The sequence below is a fragment of the Chroicocephalus ridibundus genome, chromosome 2, assembly GCF_963924245.1.
Source record: "Chroicocephalus ridibundus chromosome 2, bChrRid1.1, whole genome shotgun sequence".
NCBI classification, from domain to species: domain Eukaryota; kingdom Metazoa; phylum Chordata; class Aves; order Charadriiformes; family Laridae; genus Chroicocephalus; species Chroicocephalus ridibundus.
The window spans coordinates 52138925-52161866 of record NC_086285.1 but is presented as its reverse complement, the minus strand read 5'-3'; the positions used below and the strand labels follow the sequence as shown (position 1 = coordinate 52161866).

The window sequence follows — 22942 nt, the reverse complement described above, 5'->3', positions numbered from 1 at the left end:
CGCGGCTGAGGGGAGCGGTGCGAGGGCGGTCCGGGGGAGAGCGGTCAGCGCGCGGCCCCGCCGCAGGCCGTTGTGGCCTTGCCCTTCCTTCCCTTCCGTTCATTCCCCTCCGGTGCCGCCGCTCTCCCCAGCGACGGGAAGCCGGGGATCCGCTCCCTCAGAGGCGACTTTCCCGCCTCGCCCCGGTACGGCGCCCGCCGTCCTGATGGGCCGGGGGGGAGAGAAACGGCGGGGACGGGGAGAGGAAGAGGAAGAAGGAGGTCACGTGGTGGGAGGTGGCCGGGCGGGGCGGGGGTCCCCTCTCCGCCCACCTCCTCCACCCGAAGGCTCGGGGGATGCTTGGCGGCGGGGCTGCCTCTCTTGCTTGGCCGGCATTTCCCCTTCTGCTGTCGGACCTGGGGGCTGGAGGGGGGTTTCTTCACCCACCCACCCCCCCCCCCCCCCTTTCTGAGACCCTGGTTCGGCAAATACATCTTCCACCGCAGGTAGAGTGACCCGTTTGTGCCGCTGATAACGGTGTGAGCAAACAAGGGCCTGCGAACCTCTGGTTGCCGTCATGGGAAAACGTTATGCTGTGGTTTGATGTTAACGTCGGGCTGAATTTAGGCAGCTTTGGAGGGCCATTGCCCGATTTCAGCATCCGTATTAAAAGTGGGTCACTCATTCTTGAAATGTAGTGTTTTGCATATATTTTAAGGATTATGTCTGCAGAGCAAACTGGTTAAGCTTACAACAGTTTGATCTACACCAGCAGTTAAAGTTACTTATTGATGAAGTACTAACTTTGAGTCAGTTCCCAATTTCGTGGTAACTCAGGTGTAAGTACATACAGTGATTGACTTTAACATGGAAAATATTCACCACAAATAATACATTTGAAGAAAGAGGTTTGTTTGTTTTTCTTAAATATAATCAGTATGCTTAGAGGTATAAGACCATCACAGTATTTCTACACAGTGTTGCCAGTACATTTTGTTATGCGTGTTTGTCATCTTGGCTTTTATAATGTGATGTAGGGATTGTGTTGAGCATTAATCACTATGACAGGTGTCATTTCGTTCTGGAAATCCTAGTGTTTTGGGGGATTGTTAGTTAGTCCAACATTGCAAGAAGGCTTATTTCTATTTATAAGCCAATAGGGTTGTTAATATTTTTAGTAGATGTTTTTCATCAGCTTTGCAGTTTTAAGTAGGCCAGATGCAGAGTGATTGGGTTTTTGCTTGTTGATAGTGTTCAGGGCCAGACACTTTGGGTAGAATGCATCAGTGGTCGTCTTGTTAAGACACGGATCCTTAACTTTTGTTTTTATTTTTGTATTTTTCTGTCATTTGCATGTTAGACTTTTTCAGGATGAACGTGCTTCTTTATAGATTTGGTATGTTGAGAAAGAAATATTTGACCTTTTTAACAATGCTGAGATTTGTGCATTACTAAACTCTTAGTTCAGATGGATTATGCGTTCTTTTCGGTGCATTTGGGCTCAAATGTGGTTTTCTTGACGTGATGCATTCTAATTTTCATAAATTCTCAAGTGTTTAGCCGTGAGTTTTTCAAAATGAGTTTAGCACAGTTGTTCTAGGCCTTCATTCACATGAAAGAATGTATTAAGACTTTACCATTTTAAACTTCGTCAGGCTATACTAGTTAAACATATGTTTTAATATCTGCTTTTGTTGAAGTGTTTTACAGGGCCAAACCTAATTTCTATTAAGCAGTATTAATGGATTTCATTCAGTGAATTGAGTCAGCAAGTACAAAATCAGTGGTTTTTCAGAAGAGATTGATGATGTCGTAATGGTACATCACACTTGTGACAGTAAAAACTGTGATTTCGCATGGTTAGCCACCAGCATCCATCAGTTTAGCTGAGTCACTTTATAGGATCACAGATGTGTTGCTTGTTAAATGTTCTCTAATTTAACTGTATCTGCTAAAAATCTGTTCTTAATTTGAAATCCTTAGTGATCATTTCAATAGACAACTTGTATATTGCCTTTCTGCCTCGCTGTGTTAAATTCGGGTAGGAGTAAGATTAAAAATGAAGCACTGACAAAAAAATAATCTTAGTAAAGAACCAAATGGATATCTTGTAATGACGTGACACTCCCTGTGTTAAGATCAGCTACTTAGCCATCAGTTGAAGCCCTGAAACAGCATCACTTCAGACATCAGGAGTTAATTTCTATCTAGCACTGACAGAAAAACCAGATAAATTATGTGGAGATGTGTTAGAATAAGCATTTTATGCTGAAGGTTCAGATGTAGATCTTTGCTAGAATTTGCTGCTGCTTGGACTGGGTAATTGTTTCCTTACAATGTCCTTTAAGGCTTGTAAGAAGAAAAATGGAGGTAATATGTAAACCCTGATACTTCGTTTTGTTTCGAAGCATCTTCAAGAGCTATAAAATAGGAGTTAAGAGTGAAAAATCTTACAGAAGCTTATCTTGCATTCTGAAATGGATGTCAGTTTCTTAAAATCCTGTATTTCTTTAGAGCTGTGAAGAATTTCTAGGGCTTGAGTTTGCCTGGAGAAAACTTTCACACCATTGTGCTGAATGCTTTTTGAGGGGGTGATGGAATCCTGAGTGCTTCCCACTAATAAATAAGATGACTGACATATTTCAGGAAGAATCCTGCAATTCTGTGCTAGCAAAAGAAGAGCTTTTCTTGTCCAAGTAGTATCTGGCTTGCAGCCCTGGGGCATATGTTTGTTGTTGAATTGGAGGAAACAAACAAACAAAAAATGTGTATGAGTATCCTATGTAATAAACCAGTATTGTGCTTGATATGTGAGGCAATCAGTAAGATGTTTGGTCTCTTTAATGCATTGTATTTTGTATTTAGAGAAATGCTGACATGAAAAAATAAATATGCTTTTGATAACTAAAAGGTTTATTTGGCCTACAGTTGTTTTAACTCTGGGAAATTGAATGGATTGTAAAGCCTTGTTGCTTAGTACTTACAGCTTAGTGCAGTAAAATTTGCAGTGAAACCTTTAGTTCTGTGAGCTGATTTGGGGTGGGCTACAAAGTCCGCTTTTGAGAGCAGGTAATGGATGTGAAGAAGAATTAAGACCAGATTTGGTGGAGGTTTTTTAATTGTCTTTTCTCTATCTTTGTACCACTTCCCCTTTATGCCCACTTCTCCCTCCCTGCTTTTGCGAGAAATCAGTGGCTTCTTTTTTTTTTTTTTCCTTAATCTTTTCTTATTGCATGCAGCTGTTGCACGTTACTGGTGTGTGTACGTATACATAAAACATACAAAAGTACTGCATATATGTTAATATAAGTGCGGGGAGCTGGTTATGTTTAACCTTAAAATCCTGATGTAGTTTCAGGTCTTTGCCAAAACTAGTCTAGAACATCTAAACCAAAAAAGGTGATTTTTTTTAAGAAAACAATAAGTTAGTTTTGCTAGTTAATTAAATAAGTGAATACTATCAATTGGAATGTATTGGTCTCAAATGGGATGATGTGTCATCTGTTCTGTAACTGAGATATTTCTTCTTTGTATGTTCTAAGGACTTAACAGTGATAAAATGCACACACTTCAGTTTTATAATTTGCGGTCGTTAAATATCTTGAGTGCAGCTGAAATCTGAGGCACATTTTTGTAATGTGTTATGATGCATCCTTTTTGTATGTTCGTTTTTTGTATTTTTCTTAGAATATAGTTGCATATTTAAGATCACGCTCTTGATCAAACCAATTCTGAACTCCACACATTGTGAGTTCTGGCAAGCGTGTTTTCAAGCGTGTCATGAATTCGACATGGAGTATATTTTCAAAGTCACTTCGATTTAACTCTGAAGAGCTGTTCTTTCATGTGATGATTCCCATGTCCGGTTTGAGCATACTCTTATGCAGACACAGAGTCTTGCTTGTTTTAGAAGTAAAAAGTCTGAAATATGCTGTTAAGAAGGAACCCAGAGGGAAAAGTGGCAATGGAGATAAAAGTAAGGCAATGCTGATGCTAAATTTAAAAGCTGTTGGCCATTTTCTCAGTTCTTGTAGAACAAAAAGTGAAGTGATCGTGAAAGGACAGCAGCGTTCTGCAGGACGCTGCTCAGTAGCAGGGCTTCTTCAGCTGCAGGGAAAAATTAGTCCAAGGTTGGAGCACTTTGATTTGACTTTCTGAATCTGCGAGTCTCTCTCTTGGGATGGGGGAAGGTGACATTGCTGTTCCCTCAAATATCCTACTGACCCAAAATATTGACTTGCTTTTTTTCTTTCTCCTTTTAGCTTGCAGACTATGTCCTGCACTCTTCAGCAGCTTCTTTCAATGTTCTGAGAGAAATATTGTTCAGTACGAATGTGGGATATGTGCAACTGCCCTGTTACTTTTGTTAGGTCACCATTAGAGCATAGGAAATTGGGGAAACTTCTTTCTCAAGGAAAATAGTAATAAAAAAAAGTAGATGGGGTTTTGTTTTTTTTACAGGGAGAAGTTATCTAAATATTTTTCAAATACAGTTCCTTCTCAAGTAGCATGAGTTTAGAATTAAGTTTTGTAATCATTTTGTAGAAAATAAAACTTGAACCCCATGGGAAAGAAATAATAGGAAGTAGAGAAAACAAAATAACAGTAATTTGCTAGCAAAAGCACAAATACTTATGTTTCCACTCAGTTTCTGAACAAGGCAAGTTAATAGCTGCTCTTGCTTTGTTTTTGTCCGACATCTATCCATCTGCTTGGTGGCATATCTTTCAAAGTCTTGGTGATAACTTATTTCAGGGCTCATTGGTATGAAACAAGATGTGCATCATAAATATAAGAGTAATTTGTATGCCATACAAGCTGTACTCAAGTATATTTTGTGTATTCATCTTGCGTGTTGGATGAGAAAATGTTCTTTTGGCCTGAGGGATAGGTAAGAGCTACTTCAAGGTCAAGCAGAGCTACTCTAGTTCTGAACACTCAGGTGAAGCCAAACTCCTTGTAAGGAGTTCTCTGCTGTATGCTGGTAAGTCTTGCCCTGCCCCTCTGATGGGAAGTCTTGCCAGTCTTTAAATATGTTGCATATTTGTAACTGGTAATTCCTGCTGTGTTGCTTAATTGAAAATCTAGAGTATTGCCAAAAAGTTACACACAGTATCTTGTGCTTATGTTAGGGGAATTCTGTGGGCGTGCATTAGTTTGAATTTTTCAGTCTTACTTTGATTAAAGTCTCTAGTGCCTGTTGAGTGCAACACTATCTAAGTGGGTTTTTTCCAGTAAATAACTAGCTAGGAACTCAGTCAAGAGAATAGACTGTAAGATAAGGTTTACTTTAACTGAGTAACTAGATGAAATCTCTGTTGGAGTGAACATTGGAGTAGGCATTGTGGAGCTGATATACCATATCCTACAGACAGAGTAGGAAGGTGTGCTTTCCTGGTTTGCAGGAATTTCATGAGAGTAAAGCTGAAGAGGAGAGAAAGGGAGCCACAGCAGACAGATGAAATGTAAAGGAAATACAATCCTGTGCAAGTCAGGAACAGCAAAGGGCAGACTTTTTGGTTGAGGGAAAACTTTATTTGGACTGAACAGTTGTTGGAATTGGTATCTTTGGTACTATTTTTTTAGAATTAGGTTTCTTCAAGTGGTCTTTGGTACCTTCATGCTGGTTGATGCTCATTAGTCTCACGATTCAGAGCCCGGGCCTCTTGGTGCAGTGTACAGCCACGAGTTTTAAGTTGTGCCTGCTCCTCAGGCACAACCCACTTCAATATTGATTTGAAGCAATTGCTTTTAATTCTGTAAACGATGGTTCTGTGTTCGGGCCTTTTCATGGTATAATGTGACCTGAATGTTAATTAGAATGTCATGTGTCAATGAAAATGACATATCTTTCCTGTTTTAGTCTCCTTCCAAACGTTAACTGCTGTTCTTTTAGCTTGTATTTGGTTATTTTGTAGTCCTCTGTTACTCAGTAGATTTTAATTTTGAATAGCCGTGTCTAGTACCAAGGTGTATCTGTTTATATAGTTTAAAAATTTCTGCCTCTTGATTTTAAAACTAGAGATTATAAAAACAAAGTATTTTTGTGGACTTTATGCTTTAAGCAGAATAAGAACATCTGTAGAGAAGGGATACGGAGTAGTCATAAAATTCCCCAAAATTCCCAAATTAAAAGCTGTGGCTACACAAATTACTGAGTTTTCATTCTTACCTTTTTCTGTAACCGTGTACCTGCTTCATGTCAGCCAGATTTTATATGAATTTGTCTTTTCATTCTGCTTACGCTATTCGTGTCAATGTGCAGGAGGTACTATACTGTTGTTGACCAGTCTCTAGACTAACATCTTGTGGTATTGAAATTCAAGGGCTTTATCATATTGGTTCTCTTTAAGCTAAAACCCACATTTGCAAGTTGGAAGTGCATCTGGAAATATTTCTATTTTCCAAATTCTGTACTTTCAAGATCAGGCTATAATATCAAGCTTTGAAATTAAGATGGTGTATTTCCTCAAATGTATGCCCTGTTCTGTTTTGGTTTTTGTTTTGTTTTTTAATATTCCCTCACGTTTACTAAGGAACACTTGTTTTCAACAGAACATTACTTCAGACTAACTGAGAATATTAGTGTTTTTAAAGAATACGTGCCTTTTTACAAGCATTAAAACCTTAAAATGCTTCTGAGGCAATGAAGTGTTACAACTAGAGACAGAATGAGTGCAACTCAGAAAGGATTTAAATGCCCTTCAGGAAAGGGAGCAATAACTATCAGGAGGTCACTAGTAATGTGTTCACTACAAGTGGATTTCACAAAAGTTAGTTCTTTCAGTTACGTAAACAGAAGAGGGAGAGAGTGTGTCAGCACAATGTTTTTGGTTCATTTATAATAGAAAACAGTATAAAAAATGTGTCTAGGTAAGCTTTGGAGGCAGTCTCCAGCTCTTTGGGAATTGTTGGGTTTTTTTCCTCCCTAATTTACAGGCAGCATTAACTCATCTTCAGAGAGGTTGGGTTTATCTGTGTTGGCTCTTAATCTGGGTTTGTGCTGGGACTGTCAGAAAACACATTGAGAGAATTCTGCTAATACTCCTGCAAGTTAATACAGGTTTATACCAGATGTTCTCAATATATTAGACTTTGTATATGCGGTGTACCAAAACAGTCTTTACAGTTAATTGTATATTCTGTCCGAGCTGTTGGCTAGAGCAATTTGTATCGATGGTGGGAGAGCAAACTGGTATGACACTTAGTTCCCAGACCCCGAGATCTTTTATTGCTTGCAGAGAATGTGTTTAGTGAACTCGAGTCCAGCATAGTTTTCTGTGCTGAGTAGGTAAATCCTGGAGTATCCGTGGCAAGCCCTTTGCTGTGTGGTGGTTACCGTCCATGCTGAGTCTGGGGTTGGATACTGCCCAGGGTCCTCCTCACTTAAGTTGCCAACTAGAACTCGCTGACCTGAAGACCATTTTCTTGTTGGTATTAGGTTGCCTGTAATGCTTACATATCGTTGTTTTACGTTACATAAATGTATGTACCTGAAATTGTCTTTAAGTATAACTTAAATATTTGAATGTTAGGATTATAATGCCAGTTACCATACTAAGCTCTGGTTTTGTAAGGAATTCGGTTCTTACTGTGCCATGTAGTGTGTTCCTACAGACTAACAGGTAGTGCAAGCAGTAATATGAGTCCTTTTATCAGAAAATAACTCCTTTGGTAGGGAGAGAGAGAGGTAAAGAACTGGTATGTTTTACATATCTCTATATGAGGCAACTTTTTGGTAAGGAAGTGCTTTATTTTTTTGCTTTGTTATGGATGAATGTTGCTACTGTTTCAGTGTCAGCTTTCACATCAGGAAATTTAATTAATACTACAAACCTTGTAGTTTTCACAATACTTTAACGTTTTGGCTCTGTTATCCTATTTTACTTGTTGAAAAGAAAAAAAAAATATTTTCAGACTATTATTTTTAACCTTCAAAGAAAAGCTATTTATGGTGGGAATTCTTGGGCAGTATTTAGTGTTGTCAGACATACGTAAAATGTGTTCTACATTTTAAATAGGTTTCAGTAGCAATCGTGACACAATATTACTTTGTATGCATAGTTACTTTATGCAAATATGGTTTCTCTGGTATTTTAAACGAAACCAGTGTTGCCTTTTCCTAAAATTGCCTCCATATGACACTTTCACTTTCCATTTTGCTGAGCCCTTTATAGCCCTTTGAATAAGCCTTTTTTTTTTTTTTTTTTTTTTAAATCACTTCGTTAACTCTTCTCAGTTAAATTCTGCTCTGTGTTTTTTCCTTGGAAAGGAAATACTAACACAAGTTGTGCTGGTGCTCATTTGTGGTACATTAACATAGGAAACATAAGAGTAATTTAAAACAAGGACAATAGAATGGAAGAATAGGGATAGTATAATGATAGAAAAGATAAGTAGCATTCTGATCCTGCATCTCTAAAATATATGTAAAACTGTCACATGCAATGTGTGCCATCTGCTTCTGTCAGTATGAGTGAAAATAATTATGTTAATTGTAAATGTATCCTGAAAATCATGGGCTAGGTCTTTTCATGTATTACTGCAGCCTTCATTAGACTTTAAGGACCTGCAAGGAGTGCAGTCCTAAACTTGCTAATTCTAATAAACTATTTTACTTTTCATTTATTGTACTAGTCAATACTATTCATAAAAGTAAAACCTTTAGTTCTCTAGAGTAAGTTTTGTAATTTAATTCTCTGTTTGGAAACCTGAGTTATGGCCATAACAATTAAGTGTTTAAAAAACCAAAAAACCACAGATTTATTTCAAATTAAATAGATACAAACTTTGCTTCTTTCCAGAAAAAAGAACTCTGTGTGATTTTTAATAGGTCTGTATAGAAAAATTAGTTAGCTGGAAATGTTAGTGGTAGGAGGTGAGTAAAAGTGAATGTATGCAGTTTTGAAGGAAAATAAAAAAAGATTAAATCTTCCTTCTCTTGAAATCAGGAGGCGTGAGCACAAAGTATATCACAAATATACTAATACGGATTCTTATATCAGAATTTTTTATTTCCCTTTTAAATGTTTTGACGTTTCAGTAAGCTTATAAATTCTGTCATTTCACCTGCCTAGTGGATGAAGGGAAGGTGATGGATGTAGTTTTTCTGGATTTTAGTAAGGCTTTTGATACCTCACGGCATCCTTCTGGACAAGTTGTCCGATGGTGAGATGAGCAGGCACACGGTGCACTGGGTGAAGAACTGGCTGGACGGCAGAGTTGAAAGGGTTGCAGTGAATGGGGCTACATGTGGCTTGGCGACCACTCATCTGTGGGTGTTCCTTGGGGCTCAGTTCTAGGGCCAGTTCTGTTCAATATTTTTATCAATTATCTGGATGCAGGAGTTAAATGCAGCACTAGTAAGTTTGCTGATGATGCTGAACTGGGAGATGCTGTTGACTCTCTCAAGGGACAAGAGGTCTTGCAGAGGGATCTTGATAGATTGGAGCATGGGGGAATGATTAATGGAATGAAATTGAACAAGAACAAATGCTGGATTCTGCACCTGGGATGGAATAACGCTGGGCACAAGTCTAAACTGGGAGAGCAGTGGCTGGAGAGCAGCCCTGCAGAAAGGGGTCTGGGGGTGCTGGTTGACAGGAGGCTCAACAGGAGTCAGCAGTGTGCCCTGGCAGCCAAGAGAGCAAACCCCATCCTGGGGCACATCAAACGCAGCGTAACCATCTGGTCAGAAGTGGTTTTTGCTGCTGTATTTAGCAGTGGTGGGGCCTCACCTTGAGTATTGTGTGCAGTTCTGGGTCCCTCCCATGATTTAAAAAGGATGTGAATATCCTCGAATGTGTCCAGAGGAAGGCATCAAAGCTGGGAAGGGGCTGGAAGGCATGTCCTCTGAGGAGCGGCTGAGAACACGGTGTTTCTGTAGTTTGGAGAGAAGGAGCCTGAGGGGCGACCTCACTGCTCTCTGCAGCTTCCTGAGGTGGGGAAGTGGAGAGGGCGGTGCTGGTCCCTTCTCCCTGGTACCCGGTGCCAGGACACGTGGGAATGTCTCAAAGCTGCATCCGTCAGGGGAGGTTCAGACTTGGCATGAGGAAACATTTCTTTACCAAGTGGGTGGTCAAACCCTGGAACAGGCTTCCTGGAGAGGTTGTCGATGCCTCAAGCCTCTCGGTGTTTAAGACACATTTGGACAATGCCCTTAATACCATGCTTTAACTTTCGGTCAGGCCTGAATTGATGAGGCAGTTGAATTAGATGTTCAGGTGCTTTCTGGGTGCCCTGAACCTGCTGCAGGCATCTGGGCAGGGAGAGAAGGTAGTCTAAGACCCCGATTTTAAAGACAGCGTCTGGAGTGCAGCACTTTAGTGTACATCAGGGCACTCGGCCAGCTTCATCACTAGACAAGATTTACTCAGGAGCTTAATATCGATTCCCCAAAATAAAACAAAGTTACAGAGATGGCCAAACAAAATTGTTTGGATCATTATGATTTTACTTCCCAGGAAGGACTCTCCTTCGCGTTTCCGGTACTTCCTCCCTGATGACTTCCACTTCGTTCCTGAACATCTGCATATCTGGAGTTGCCAATCTTTCTGTTAAACCTAGTTTAACGTATCGTTCCACACAATCTGCTCTGCTCCCTCCCTGGCCCAAGGATTGAACACTTCTTTCCTCTCTCATCCTCTTGATACCCATCCTTCTCTGAAACTGGGCTCTGGGGAAGCTCCCTAAGGGAAAACAGCACTTTATCCCCCCTCACAAAGATTAGGAACTTCAGGTGTGCCCATTTCACTTGCTTTATATCACACAAGGTGATTTGGGGACAGGATTTCCCTGAAGGTATGGTCCTTACCTTGTACTTGGTTAGTTTTTGAGGAATGCACAAGTGTGTCCATCCTCTCTCCTGCATGCTGGGATGCTCATGCAGAATTGAAGATCCTAAATTCTTCTATTTGACTTTCCTTTGCCTTTTCCCTTGTCTTTCCACCCAAGCTGTAGACCTGAACTCCAAATCATATGATCCAAAGGTCAGGACCACATGGATGCATACAGAGAGACCACGAGTGTACAGTGCAAAATCACCCATTCCCAACCTTCATCCATTTCCCACGAGTCTCATTAGAGCAGCACTGACAGCAGTCACCAAGCTACACCCAGACTCACCACACAGCAAATAGCAATAGACCTGGGCAGCCATAATCCCATCCAGGCCAGTCTCCAGGCTAAACAGATCCAGGTCTCAGCCTTTCCTCATAAGAGAGGTGCTCCATTCCCTTGATCATCTTTGTAGCCCTCCGCTGGACTCTCTACAGTAGTTCCCTGTTCTTCTTGAACTGGGGGGCCCAGAACTAGACACAGTACTCAAGATGTGGCCTCACCAGGGCAGAGTAGAGGGGGAGGATGACTCCCTTTGACCTCCTGGCCATGCTCTTTTTAATGCAACTGAGGAGACTGTTGGCTTTCTTGGCCCCAAGGGCACATTGCTGCCTCATGGTCAAGTTGTTGACCACCAGGACTCCCAGGTATCTCTCTACAGAGCTCCTAACCCGTACCGGTGTATGGAGTTATTCCTCCCTAGGTGCAGGACCTTACACTTGCCCTTGTTGAATTTCATTAGGTTCCTCACTGCCCAGCTCTCCAGCCTGTCCAGGTCTCACTGAATAGCAGCACAGCCTTCTGGTGTATCAGACACTCCTCCCAGTTTTGCATCATCAGCAAACTTGCTGAGAGTGCACTCTGTCCCCTCATCCAGGTCATTGATTAATATATTGAACAAGACCAGAGCCGGTACTGACCCCTGGGAAACACTGCTAGTTACAGGCCTTCAACTGGACTCTGTGCCACTGATCACAACCCTCTGAGCTCTGCCATTCAGCTAGTTCTCAATCCACCTCACTGTCCACTCATCTAACCCATGTTTCCTAAGTTTACCTATGAGCGTGTTGTGTGAGACAGTGTCAAAAGCCTTACTGAAGTCAACATAGACAACGTCCACTGCTCTCCGCTCATACACCCAGCCAGTTGTTCCATCCTAGAAGGCTGTCAGATTCATCAAGTATGATTTCCCTTTGGGAAACACATGCTGACCACTTGCGATGACCTTTTTTTCTTCTACATGCTTAGAGATGGCATCCAGGATGAGCTGTTCCATCACCTTTCCAAGGATGGAGGTGAGGCTGACCTGCCTGTAGTTTCCTGGGTCCTCCTTCCCTTTTTGAAGACTAGTGTGACATTAGCTTTCCTCCAGTCCTCAGGCACCTCTCCTTTTCTCCATGACCTTTCAAAGATGATGGAGAGCGGCTTCCCAATATCATCTGCCAGCTTCCTCAGCACTCGCGGATGCGTCCCATCAGGGCCCATGGATTTATGGGTGTCAAGTTTGTTTAAATGATCTCTAACCCAATCCTTCTCGATCAAGGAGGAGTCTTCCTTACTCCAGGCACTCTCTCATGCCTCCAGGGTCTGGGGTTCCTGAGGGATGGCCTTAGGAATAAAGATTGAAGCAAAAGTGACATTCAGTAGCTCCGCCTTCTCTGCATCCTCCATCACCAGGGCACCTGCCTCATTCAGCAGCAGGCCCATTTTTTCCCTAGGCTTCCTGTTACTGCTGATGTACTTGAAGAAGCCCTTCTTACTGTCCTTGACATCCCTTGCCAGGTTTAATTCCAAGCGGGCCTTAGCCTTCCTCGTTGCATCCGTGCATACTCTGACAGTGCTCCTGTACTTTCCCAAGTGGCCAGTCCCTTTTTCCACATTCTGTAAACTTCCTTCTTCCACTTGAGTTTTTCCAGAACCTCCCTGCTCATCCATGCAGGTTTTCTGCCTCCTTTGCCTGATTCCTTGCTCCTAGGGATGCACCGATCTTGAGCTTGGAGGAAATGGTGCTTAAATATTAACGAGCTTTCTTGCACCCTCTTTCCTTCCCTTCCCCCTTAGCCTGTGGGGTTCCTCAGTGTAGGTGTTTGAAGAGCCTGAAGTTGGCTGTCCTGAAGTTCAGGGTTGTATTTCTACTTTTTGTCCAGCTCCTTCCCACACAGGATCCTGAACTCCACCGTTTCATGGTCACTGCAGCCAAAGCTACCCCCGACCTTCACATCCCCAAACAGGCCTTCTTTTTTTGTCAGCACAAGATCTAGCAGAGCACCTCTCCTCATTGGTTCCTCCATCACCTGTATCAAGAACTTATCATCAGTGCACTGCAGAGAAGATGATGACAACAACAATGAACAAAAAGATGATGATGACGAAGACAACGATGACAATGACGCTGATGACAAAGACGACAACGCCGCCGCCACCGAAGAAAAAGAAGACAAAGAAGAAGATGCAGAAGATCCTGCTGCCGAAGAAGCAGCTGACAAAGAAGATGCAGAAGAAGTAGTGGTGGTGTGTGGTACCATGGGGTATTTTCCAAAGTAGGACACATACCAATGACAAGCATACTTTTTGCCTTCCAAATCTTGCCAGGCAGCTATGCTTCTTGACCAGTGATGCATGAAAAGCGCTTTTGTGCCTGCCCTGCGCTTTTATTGCTCACAGGGTGAGCTGAGAAGTGGCAGCTCCTGACGGTGCAGCAAGCCCAGAGGCCTTCCAAGCACAGGCTGTTTTGCAGAAGCAAGAACCCCTGGGGAAATGGAGCCAAGGGAAGAGCAGAGCTTGCTCCTGCTCCAAATTTGCAATGGGCAAGAGAGCCCAAGAGAGCCAGGGCATGAGTGGTGCCTTGGAGGTGCAAGAGCAGCAGGCAAGAATGAAGCTGAAAGGGCCCTGAGGAGCCCTGACAAGGGGCTGTCCTCAATGCTACAGAGGACAAGAAGCAACTTCCATGGGTAACCCTTGGGGCCCACCCTGTGAGTCTAGAAAGCTTCCTCCCTCCAGATGCCAAGCATGAGGCCCACCTTTGTGGAGCATTAGCAGCAGGCACCTAGCCAAAATGGCCCAAAGCAGCCCTGGCTAGGGGCCGTGCTTAATGCTGCAGAGGAAGGCAAAAAAACCCCCAGGGACCCTTGCTAGCCCACCGTAGGGGGAAAAAAGCCTTCCTCTCCCCAGCTGCAGGGCAGAAGAGGCCATCTTCGTGGTGCATGAGCAGCAGGCAGTAAGCTAGCCAGAAGGGACTGGGGGAGCCCTGACAAGTGGCCATGCTCAATGCTGCAGAGGAAGGCAAAAAACCCCCGGGGAGCAGTGCCAATGTGCCCCGGGGGAAAATTCCTTCCTGACCCCAACGCTGGCGATCAGCTGTTCCCTGAGCATGGGAGCAAGACCTGCCTCCTCGTCCCACAGGCTGGTCACGCCTTCCAGGAGATGCCCAAGCCCTATTCTTCCGCAGCCTGGTTTCCGAGAATGGCCACACGCCCCCAGCTTGCATTGGCCTTGGGGATAAGAATTTTTCCTGTGCCTGGCAGGGCACCAGTGGGTGCTCCAAAGCACTGGGACCCCTTGCAACTTCTCTCCATTCCACTTCTTAAGGCTACTACCCCTGACTCCACAGGGAGTGAAGATGGTGAGCTCTGCAGTGCTCCTCAAGAAGGCATTCCCTTGGTCTTACCACTACTGTCCAGCTGAAAAGGCCTGATAGCCTCAGACACCTGCAGGGCTTGGTGTTTCTTCTCATCTCCTGAGGGGCTTCCCAAAGGCTGAAGCAGGATTTCCATCCATCAGATGGGCTTTGAAGGTGGCCCCACCAGGAGTTGGCCTTGCAGCAGGAGAACCTCCAGCAGCCTCATCCAGCCTGTGATCTTCCTCCCTCTCCAAGTAATTCCACTGTCTCCTCAAGGGCTTCCTCTCAGATGTCTCCAGGATACCCCCAGGCCAGCTCTGGCAGTGGGACACAGGAGGACTCCCCTTTATCCTGCCCCGGGACATTGTGACTGCTGCGTTGCCGGGCAGTGTCACTGTGACATGGGGGAGACAAGGGCCTCCATGCACAGCCCCACCCACCACCGCTCCACCCAGCATCCTTCAGAGGAAGGCCTTTGGGGCTGCCGGCCCCAAAGCTGTCCCTGAGCCCAGGAGGCCCAGGGGGCTGTCCCTGCCCTTGGAGGGCATGCACTGGGCACAGCTGCTGGGCATCCCTGATGCCTGCTTTGCCATTTGGCTCCCAAGGACGAGCCTTATGCTGTTCTCTCAGGCCATGGCAGAAACCAACCCTGCAGCCCAGAGACTACCCCTGTTAGCCGTGCCCTCTCTGCACCAGAGCTAACCTCCACGAGGCCACGCAGCAAGGAGGACCAGGGACACAAAACCTTTTCCAGGGGCATAACGGGGGATGGTTTCAGCAGCTGCAGCCTGGAGAAAAGCCAAAGTGTAACCAGAGCCATAAGCTGGGATGGATGGTGCCAACAGACCACCGTGGAAATAAGACAGGCTTTGAAAAACAAGGGAGCAGATGTTACAGTGGTGTGGTGGAAAGGGTGGTCATTTTCAGACCAAGAACATTTGAATCCATGCCCAAAGCACAGCCAGACAAGTGATGACTCTCCCAAACTGGCAAAATAGCCCATTGCTGCTATTGCCATCACATCCCCTTTTCCCACTGAAACCAAGCTGCGCAGTTGGCTGTGTTTGTAGAGGATACAAAATGCACTTCAGCCACGGGGTGAAACTTCCACAGCTCATTTGTGACTTTCACCTTTCTGAGAGTTATTTGCCTGCCTCCCTTTGTGGGAAGATCTTCAGATCTTGGCACATCTCATTTTCCTTTAGGATTTAGTATTTTGAGTACTGAAAGAGTAAGGACGGTACTGTTCTTGTCATTTTGTAGTTTTGTGACAAAACTCACATGTACATTCAGGCTACGTTTTAAAAAAAAAAAAAGTGTGTTTGTGGTGGGTCTTTTATGCCCCATACATTTGCTAGATTGTGGTGATGCTAAAGGTGGAAGAAAGGGGTTTTGGTTCCCTCTGCAAGAACTTTACATAGATGTAGAAACCATGCGTGATTTCCTCACCATTCCTCAGCAATGCACTGAGTGACATGTGCTACAACACTGTTGTTTATGGTGAGGTTGTCTGCTTGGAAAGAAGTCCTGAATTGTTTTGTTTTCTTCACCATATTTTTCCTTGCATTTCAATAGCTCTTTTCCTCCCTTGGCCTTCATCCTTTATATCTTTCTTGAAAGTGATGTCAGCCCCCTCAGCCTTTGTTTTGTTCCTTTTGGTCGTCGCCTTCTTCTGTAGGTCCTCCATGCCCCTAATCAACTCCTTCATCCCAGGCAGAATTTATCTTTCTTGAACCTGGTTAATGAGAAATGTCCAGAGTGGTCCAGGTGAGTTCTCACTAGGGCTTTGCACAATAGAATCATAGAATTGTTAGGGTTGGAAGGGACCTTCAAGATCATCTAGTTCCAACCCCCCTGCCATGGGCAGGGATATCTCCCACCAGATCAGGTTGCTCAGAGCCCCATCCAGCCTGACCTTAAAAACTTCCAGGGATGGGGCTTCCACCAGCTCTCTGGGCAACGTGTTCCAGTGTCTCACCACCCTTATGGTGAAGAACTCCTTCCTAACATCCGGTCTGAATCGTCCCATCTCTAGTTTTAATCCATTCCCCCTAGTCCTACCATTACCCGACATCCTAAAAAGTCCCTCACCAGGTTTCTTGTAGGCCCCCTTAAGATACTGGTAGGCCACTATAAGGTCTCCTCGGAGCCTTCTTTTCTCCAGACTGAACAACCACAACTCTCTCAGTCTGTCCTCATAAGAGAGGTGCTCCAACCCTCTGATCATCCTCGTGGCCCTTCTCTGGACACGTTCCAGCATGTCCAACTTGCCTTTCCTATGGAAATACCTTGCTTGACACACAAGAAGGCATTTGCCTCTATCACATCTGTGGCTCACAGTCGCCCTGTGACCTACTCATGCCCCCAGGAACATTTGCCTACTCCAGTGTTTCCAAACCGCATCACAAACTCGTGGCGCTCTACCTGACATTGTGTTACCTGTTTCTACCCTGCAGTTCTTCATGCAGAGTTTATTGATGCAGGGCATGCCTCTTCTGACAGAGCTTCAGCTGGTAGGGAGTATGGAAGCTGTAGAACTATACCATGAGATAGAGCTTTGTTTGGTTCATGGATGCCGTGAAATCCAGAATATGATGCCCTGCGAATGTATCTTCTGGAGAAGGCAGGAGGCCTACATTATCTTCAGCAATAGTTTTCTGCAATCTAAATTCAAACTTCACTATTTCAGATGTTTGATGCCATCAAAGCGTGAAGGGTGGAGGCGGGGAGATGTGTTAAGGGGGCTTTCACCCTTCAGTAGCCAGCTGGAGTCCAGTTCCACGCAGCCGCAACCAGCAGATCCAGCCCTCCAGTGGGCGATGGACGGGCCGTGTGGGTGGGCTCTGAACATGAAGCTGGTGGTGTCAGTCTAGTCCCTTTCAAAATGGACGTCTGCCTCCTCGGGAAGAAAATATCCACAGCTGGCATTAGTTGAGCTTCCATTTTGGCAGTTGTGTTGGAGAAACCGCCAAATCAGCCCAGACACTGGGAATGCTACGGGCGATGAAGCACTGGTGTGTGATGCTGGCACTGCTGTCTGTGGGGAAACGCGTTACTCTCCAGGAGTGTGAATAAAGGTTGCTGATGATTTTTTCAGGGACTTGTGCAGGCATTTAGTGAAGAGGAAGGTTGTTGCTGGTAATGCTGAGATGGGTAAGGAGCTGGCTGGCCAGGTGGCCGTCCGACACTAAAAGGCAACTGCCTCTCAACTGAAGATGTTGCTTCCTGTACACTCATCTGAAACCACCTGAGAATGTTGGTGTGATGAAATTACTGATGAGTTTATTCAGGTACAAAGGAACTTATATTGTGTTTGTTTGGGGGGTTTTTAATTAATGAAAGAAACTATGGAAAAACATCTTCTAGCATACACTTGGTCATTAATCAGTTTGCAGAACTGGTGCAGTGAGTGCAGAAAGCCGCCAGGCTACGTCTGTTCAGTTCAAGAATCTCAACATTTTGGTGCCAGCTCTGTGTGATGAGAGAGGCCCTCGTATGTGTCCGAACGTGGATCTGATGGGTCAGCTGGCAGAGTGAGGCCAGAGATAATTCCCTTGCCATGAGTGCCCCCTGTCCGGAGGGCTCTGAGGCATAAGGCAGTCTGTCAGTAGCAAGGATTTCAGACTATATGGAATTTCTCAGCTAAAACCAATGTTTTGAGTTACTCTTGAAAACAAACTGGTAGCTGGTGCATTTTAAGCCCGTGCTTTCCTCCTTGCAAATCCCCTTTGCCACAAGGCAAATGGTTGCTGAACTAGCGCATCCTGAAATAATTAGCTCTAGCTGCACTGATTCCATTCCCATACTGTGCCGTATCTAGCAACAATCCAGACTGGAAGTAACAAATTCCTAGATAATTGCACTGACTGCCACATCAAAATAAAAAAAGAAAAAGAAAGAAGAAGTTCTTTGAGCCAATGTGGATGGAAATAATTGTTGGAAGTGCAGGTGTTCCTTGGCTTTTGTCTTTCTTTCACAATTTCTTGGCTTTTCTTTTCTTTTTTAACTATGGCCGTTGATGGCCAGATCTTGGGTTTACATCTTTTCCCAAATGTTTTCCTATGAACTCCTGTTACGCAGCCCGGCACTTCAGTGTGAGGGGTTTCAGTACAAAGCGAGTGCTGTTTACAGCACTCGAGCGCAACGATTCTACGCACACCCTCGGGTTCAGGTGGCCCAAAGTTCATTGTAGCACTTGAGACACCTGACCAAACACATGCCACATATGTCTTCCTCCTCTAAAGCCCTTTGACAGCCCTGTTTCGGGCAGCTGCTGTAGAAATAAAGGAGGAAGCTTTAAAGATGTATTGTGCTTGGCCGCCCTTGCCTGGTGCTTTTGGCTGGCTGGGACACGACTGGCCGTGGAGGCAATATCCAACATTTCCTTCTGCTCTTGAAAAAGATCCTCCAGAGAGGGAGATTTCATTAGCGAGCAACCCGTTTGACATCATGCGAGCGCTGCTCTAATATAGACAATATTAGTCCCAGCCTTTGAAGCGCAATAGCGCTTTGCTTCCTGTGGCTTAGTTTTTGCGATTGCCCATTTTGCAGCTCCAGCTCAGGTGGCTCTTGTGATGGGAAAGGCAGCAGGTGCATGGGAACGTGTCCTGCCTTGCTTCAATCTGGTCTGGACTTCTCCCTCTGATGATTTCTCCTAATGTTTCCCACAGGGGCCATCTGTCCTTTTCATCCACGTCTGCAAGAGTGAGACTGTTGGAACAAATAATCCTAAGGGCAATATCATTCTGGCAGTGTGAGCCAGCACAGGGTGGAAATTAAATGGAAGGGAGCTAGGCGCTTTCCACGTCCAAATTCAGCAGCTCAGTTAAGAAAACTTTTCTTGGAAAGGAAAGAACAGGATCATAAGCGCTGACTGTTGATTTCCACTGGCTAGAGAAGATTTCGTGCTCAATCTATCCACTTCAGCGGAAGGTGCAAATGTTTGGTACTTCCTTGAAGTGAAGCTGAAAGGTCAAAGCCACCCAAAGCCTCCTTCCCAAGGAGGAGGTGGAGCCCACCCAAAGCCTCCTTCCCTCTGTAGGGCACCCAAAAGCTCTGTGCTGGTCCCCGTGAGGCCGTCAGGCACTGAGTGAGCAGCATGCATGTGGGCAAACCCCACAGGTACTCCATCAGGCTGGTGAGGTCTTTCAGTGATTTGTATTGCCTGAGAAGAAATGGTGATGTTTGTGAACCTTTAAATTTGGATTTGGTCCCTCATGTCTTTTCGATGAACCCATAACACAGACTGAGAGGGGGCAGCCACAGATGGTTCTTTCATCTCCCTTTCATTTTTCTTTTTTTTTTTTCCCCCTCTTTTCTTTGAGGTGTGGTTGACTGATTTCTGGGCTACCACTCTGTTGGCATACTTTCGTTTTGCCTTGTCTCACTTCTTTTTTCACCTTGCTTTTTCACTGCTGTTTTTCTCCCATTCTCACCTATGTGGAACATGAACCTTGTAGATTTCTGAATCGCATTTCCAGGCTAGGATGTCCCAGCAGGCCATAAAGAGGGAAAAACGTTATCAGTTTGGGTAAGCTTTCTCCCCTGGTAAGGCACACTGCCTGCTGCTCGCAGCCTGCTCTGTGTTCAAGCAAGCACATTTGATGAAAAAATCCCAGGACAGATTCTGTGCTGGCCTAAAACATCATTTTTCTTTGGAAATTTGCAGAGTACCAAACATACACACAAGTAAAGAAACCACATCCCTTTGACAGGATGCAGTCTGTAGGAAGAACCAGTATCTTTCATTAGCTCAATTGTTATGGTTGGAAAAAGTAGGAGACTTTAGGCAAGAGCTCTTCTTCAAACCCACAACAGAGGCAGGATCTTTCAAAGCTGAATGCCAATTGAGAGTACTTATTCAGAGTTCAGTCCTTCTGACAAGTGGCATTATTTATTATGTCAGTGATTTAAGAAAATCTTTTTAGGGTCAAATGTTGCTAATGCAGACTCATGAATTTGCTGTTGTGACAAAGTTCACCTGTAAGTCAGAGAATTGATCAGCAAGTAAACATACATTTTATTCTATGGGATGGAGATTCAGCTGTGGAAAAATGGTTTTACCAATTAGGAATATAATAATCTTGTCTCTGATCTCCTTTGCTGTCGGCATCTGGCGGTCTGCAGCTGCCTAGGGCTCATATGCATAATAAAAATACAAACCTAAGCGATTCTCCACAATTACTACCTCTCCTTTCCTTTTGATTTGCCTCCTCTGCTGCAAGTGTAAAGCTAAATGGCATTTGTGGGCAGAAAGCAAAATGTTGGCTCCATGTAGTGCCCCGTGAGGTCCTGTGGCAGGCACAGTGCCATCACCTTTTCTGGTGTGCAGAGCCATGTGGGCTTCACTTTGAGATCTTCTAAGAAATTACAGATTATTTCTAGTCCTGTTCTGTTCAAAATAAAGTCTTTTTCTATCAAGACTTTTTGGAGAGTTGGGTGATGCCCCATGCCTGTCAGTGTTTTAAGAGGCATTTGGACAATGCCCTTAATACCATGCTTTAACTTTTGGTCAGTCCTGAAGTGGCCAGGCAGTTGGACTAGATGATCATTGTGGGTCTCTTCCAACTGAACTGAGTTATTCTGTTGAATTCTATAGAATTGTGAGTCTGATGGTACTAATGAAATTAATGGCATTTAGTACTATTTCTGTTCGGGGGAAGAGAAGACAGAACAAATGGCAGAGCTTTCTTCAGAACTTTTAATTACTTTTCAAAATGTTCTTTTCCTCAAAGAAGCAACATGAATCCTTAGGTATGTACTCGTCTTTACTAGAGTATGTTATGAGATAACCATGTTTCTGCTAAACTTTACTGTGTACTGTACTATGTCTTTGGATAGTGAATAGTTAAATTATACGCTTTGAGAAAACAGGTTTTTTAGGTAACATGAATATTATCAAACTAACATGTGTGTTATTTGTAGAATAAGGTTTAGTGGCTGGTATTAGAAACAGAGGTATAGAAGTAACTGCAAAACAGTTTCTGATTGAAAACGTATTATATCAACATGGGATAGTCAGAGAGAAGCAGGTTCACTGGAATTCTTAATGTGGAGTAAGTCTGCGTTCATGTTCCTACTGTAAAGCTTCCTAGTCTTTTCAGTACTACTTGTACTATAACTGTACAAGTGTGTGTTTTGTTGTTGTTGTTGTTTTTTTTTAACAGGTAGAAATGTGATGCAAGTTCTGTTTAACTTCCAAGTTTATCCACTGCCTAATGGTATTTATAAATTCTAATTTGTGCTTGACAGAGGAAGGGAGAGAGCATGTGTTACAGAGCTGAGATTAGTACTTACTGGGAAAAGTCATTGCACAAATCCCAACACCTCTCACCCAAAGTTAGGTTAACAAGAGGGTGAGAATAAGAAGTAATGAAGATTCTCAATTGTAAATCTGCTTGAAAAGGTCTTGAAACAGGAGCAAGTGCAGTACAACAATTTCTGTCTTTATTCCGGTTAATGATGAAACTGATTATATCAATCTCATATTCCCACTTCTTAATTTCTCTGGTCACACATGCCCTGCTAACACCTGTTTAAGGAGATTAGGCCCAGCAAAACTCCTGTTAGCTTTCCTGGTCCCATGGCTTACGACTGAGAACCAGAAGACATATATATGCCTTGGTTTGGCTTTGGATAGCCATGGGCAGGAGCATCCTGGAGTTGATTGCCAGGCAGGAGCAGGATGGTAGTAGCCTGCCTGTGCTTGTGCTTGGTGTTGTGTTTGGTTCAGGCCACAGCCAGATCTCAGAACGAGATGGTGATTGATACTGGCTTGGTTTGCCTCTGATTGCTTGTTACCTGCAGGCAGAGACTCAGCTGGCAAGGTAGTTTCTGTCTCGGTTCAGGTCTGTTACTGTTGTCATGACGTAGCCCAAGAAAAGTGGACTTTGAACTACCTGAAGGCTGTTACGTGTGACTTGACCTAGACATTGGCCATCCCTGGCTGGCCTGCCTCGGCTGTGATGTGTGTGCACTGGTAATACTCTGCCTCACCTTTCCTTTTTCCCCTGTGTCCTTGTGTCCTCGTGTTTGCCTAACAGTGTGTTACAGATCCCTGTCTGCTTTTCTTCTTGTGCTTTAACTGACTGTTCTTGCAAACTTGGAGTTGAAACACTGTTGGAATAGAAGAGTGGGGAAGGTTTCTCTTTCTGTTTCGCGGTTTACTGAAAGACAGCACGCACAGGAAGAAACAGAGTTTTGTTCCTGAGTTTCAAAAAGCTATTCCTCCAGCGTTACAGAAGCATGTCTGATGTTATTTGTATTGCATGATGTATAACTTAATCTAATGAGTATTTTGCATAAAATTAAATTTTCTGTGCGTTTCCTTGAAATTTTTGTGACCTTCTTAGTCAACTCTTTCTAGAAGCTTTAATTGGAAAATGGTTCTCATGGAGTAGTGTAGTGAATAATACATCAAACTGCTCCAGTTTCATAAGAAATTTAACCTGAATTTTTTTTTTAAAAGCCTTGCAGTCAGAAGAGACTTAGGGTAATTGCATTACCTTT

The 22942-nt window shown here is 43.9% G+C and overlaps 1 protein-coding gene across 4 annotated transcripts in view; it reads left to right on the top strand.

The window, feature by feature from the left end:
* The window catches only part of STARD3NL (STARD3 N-terminal like), a 37674-nt gene that overhangs the window by 271 nt on the left and 14461 nt on the right, over window positions 1–22942 (top strand). The gene's annotated exons all lie outside the window — the stretch shown is intronic.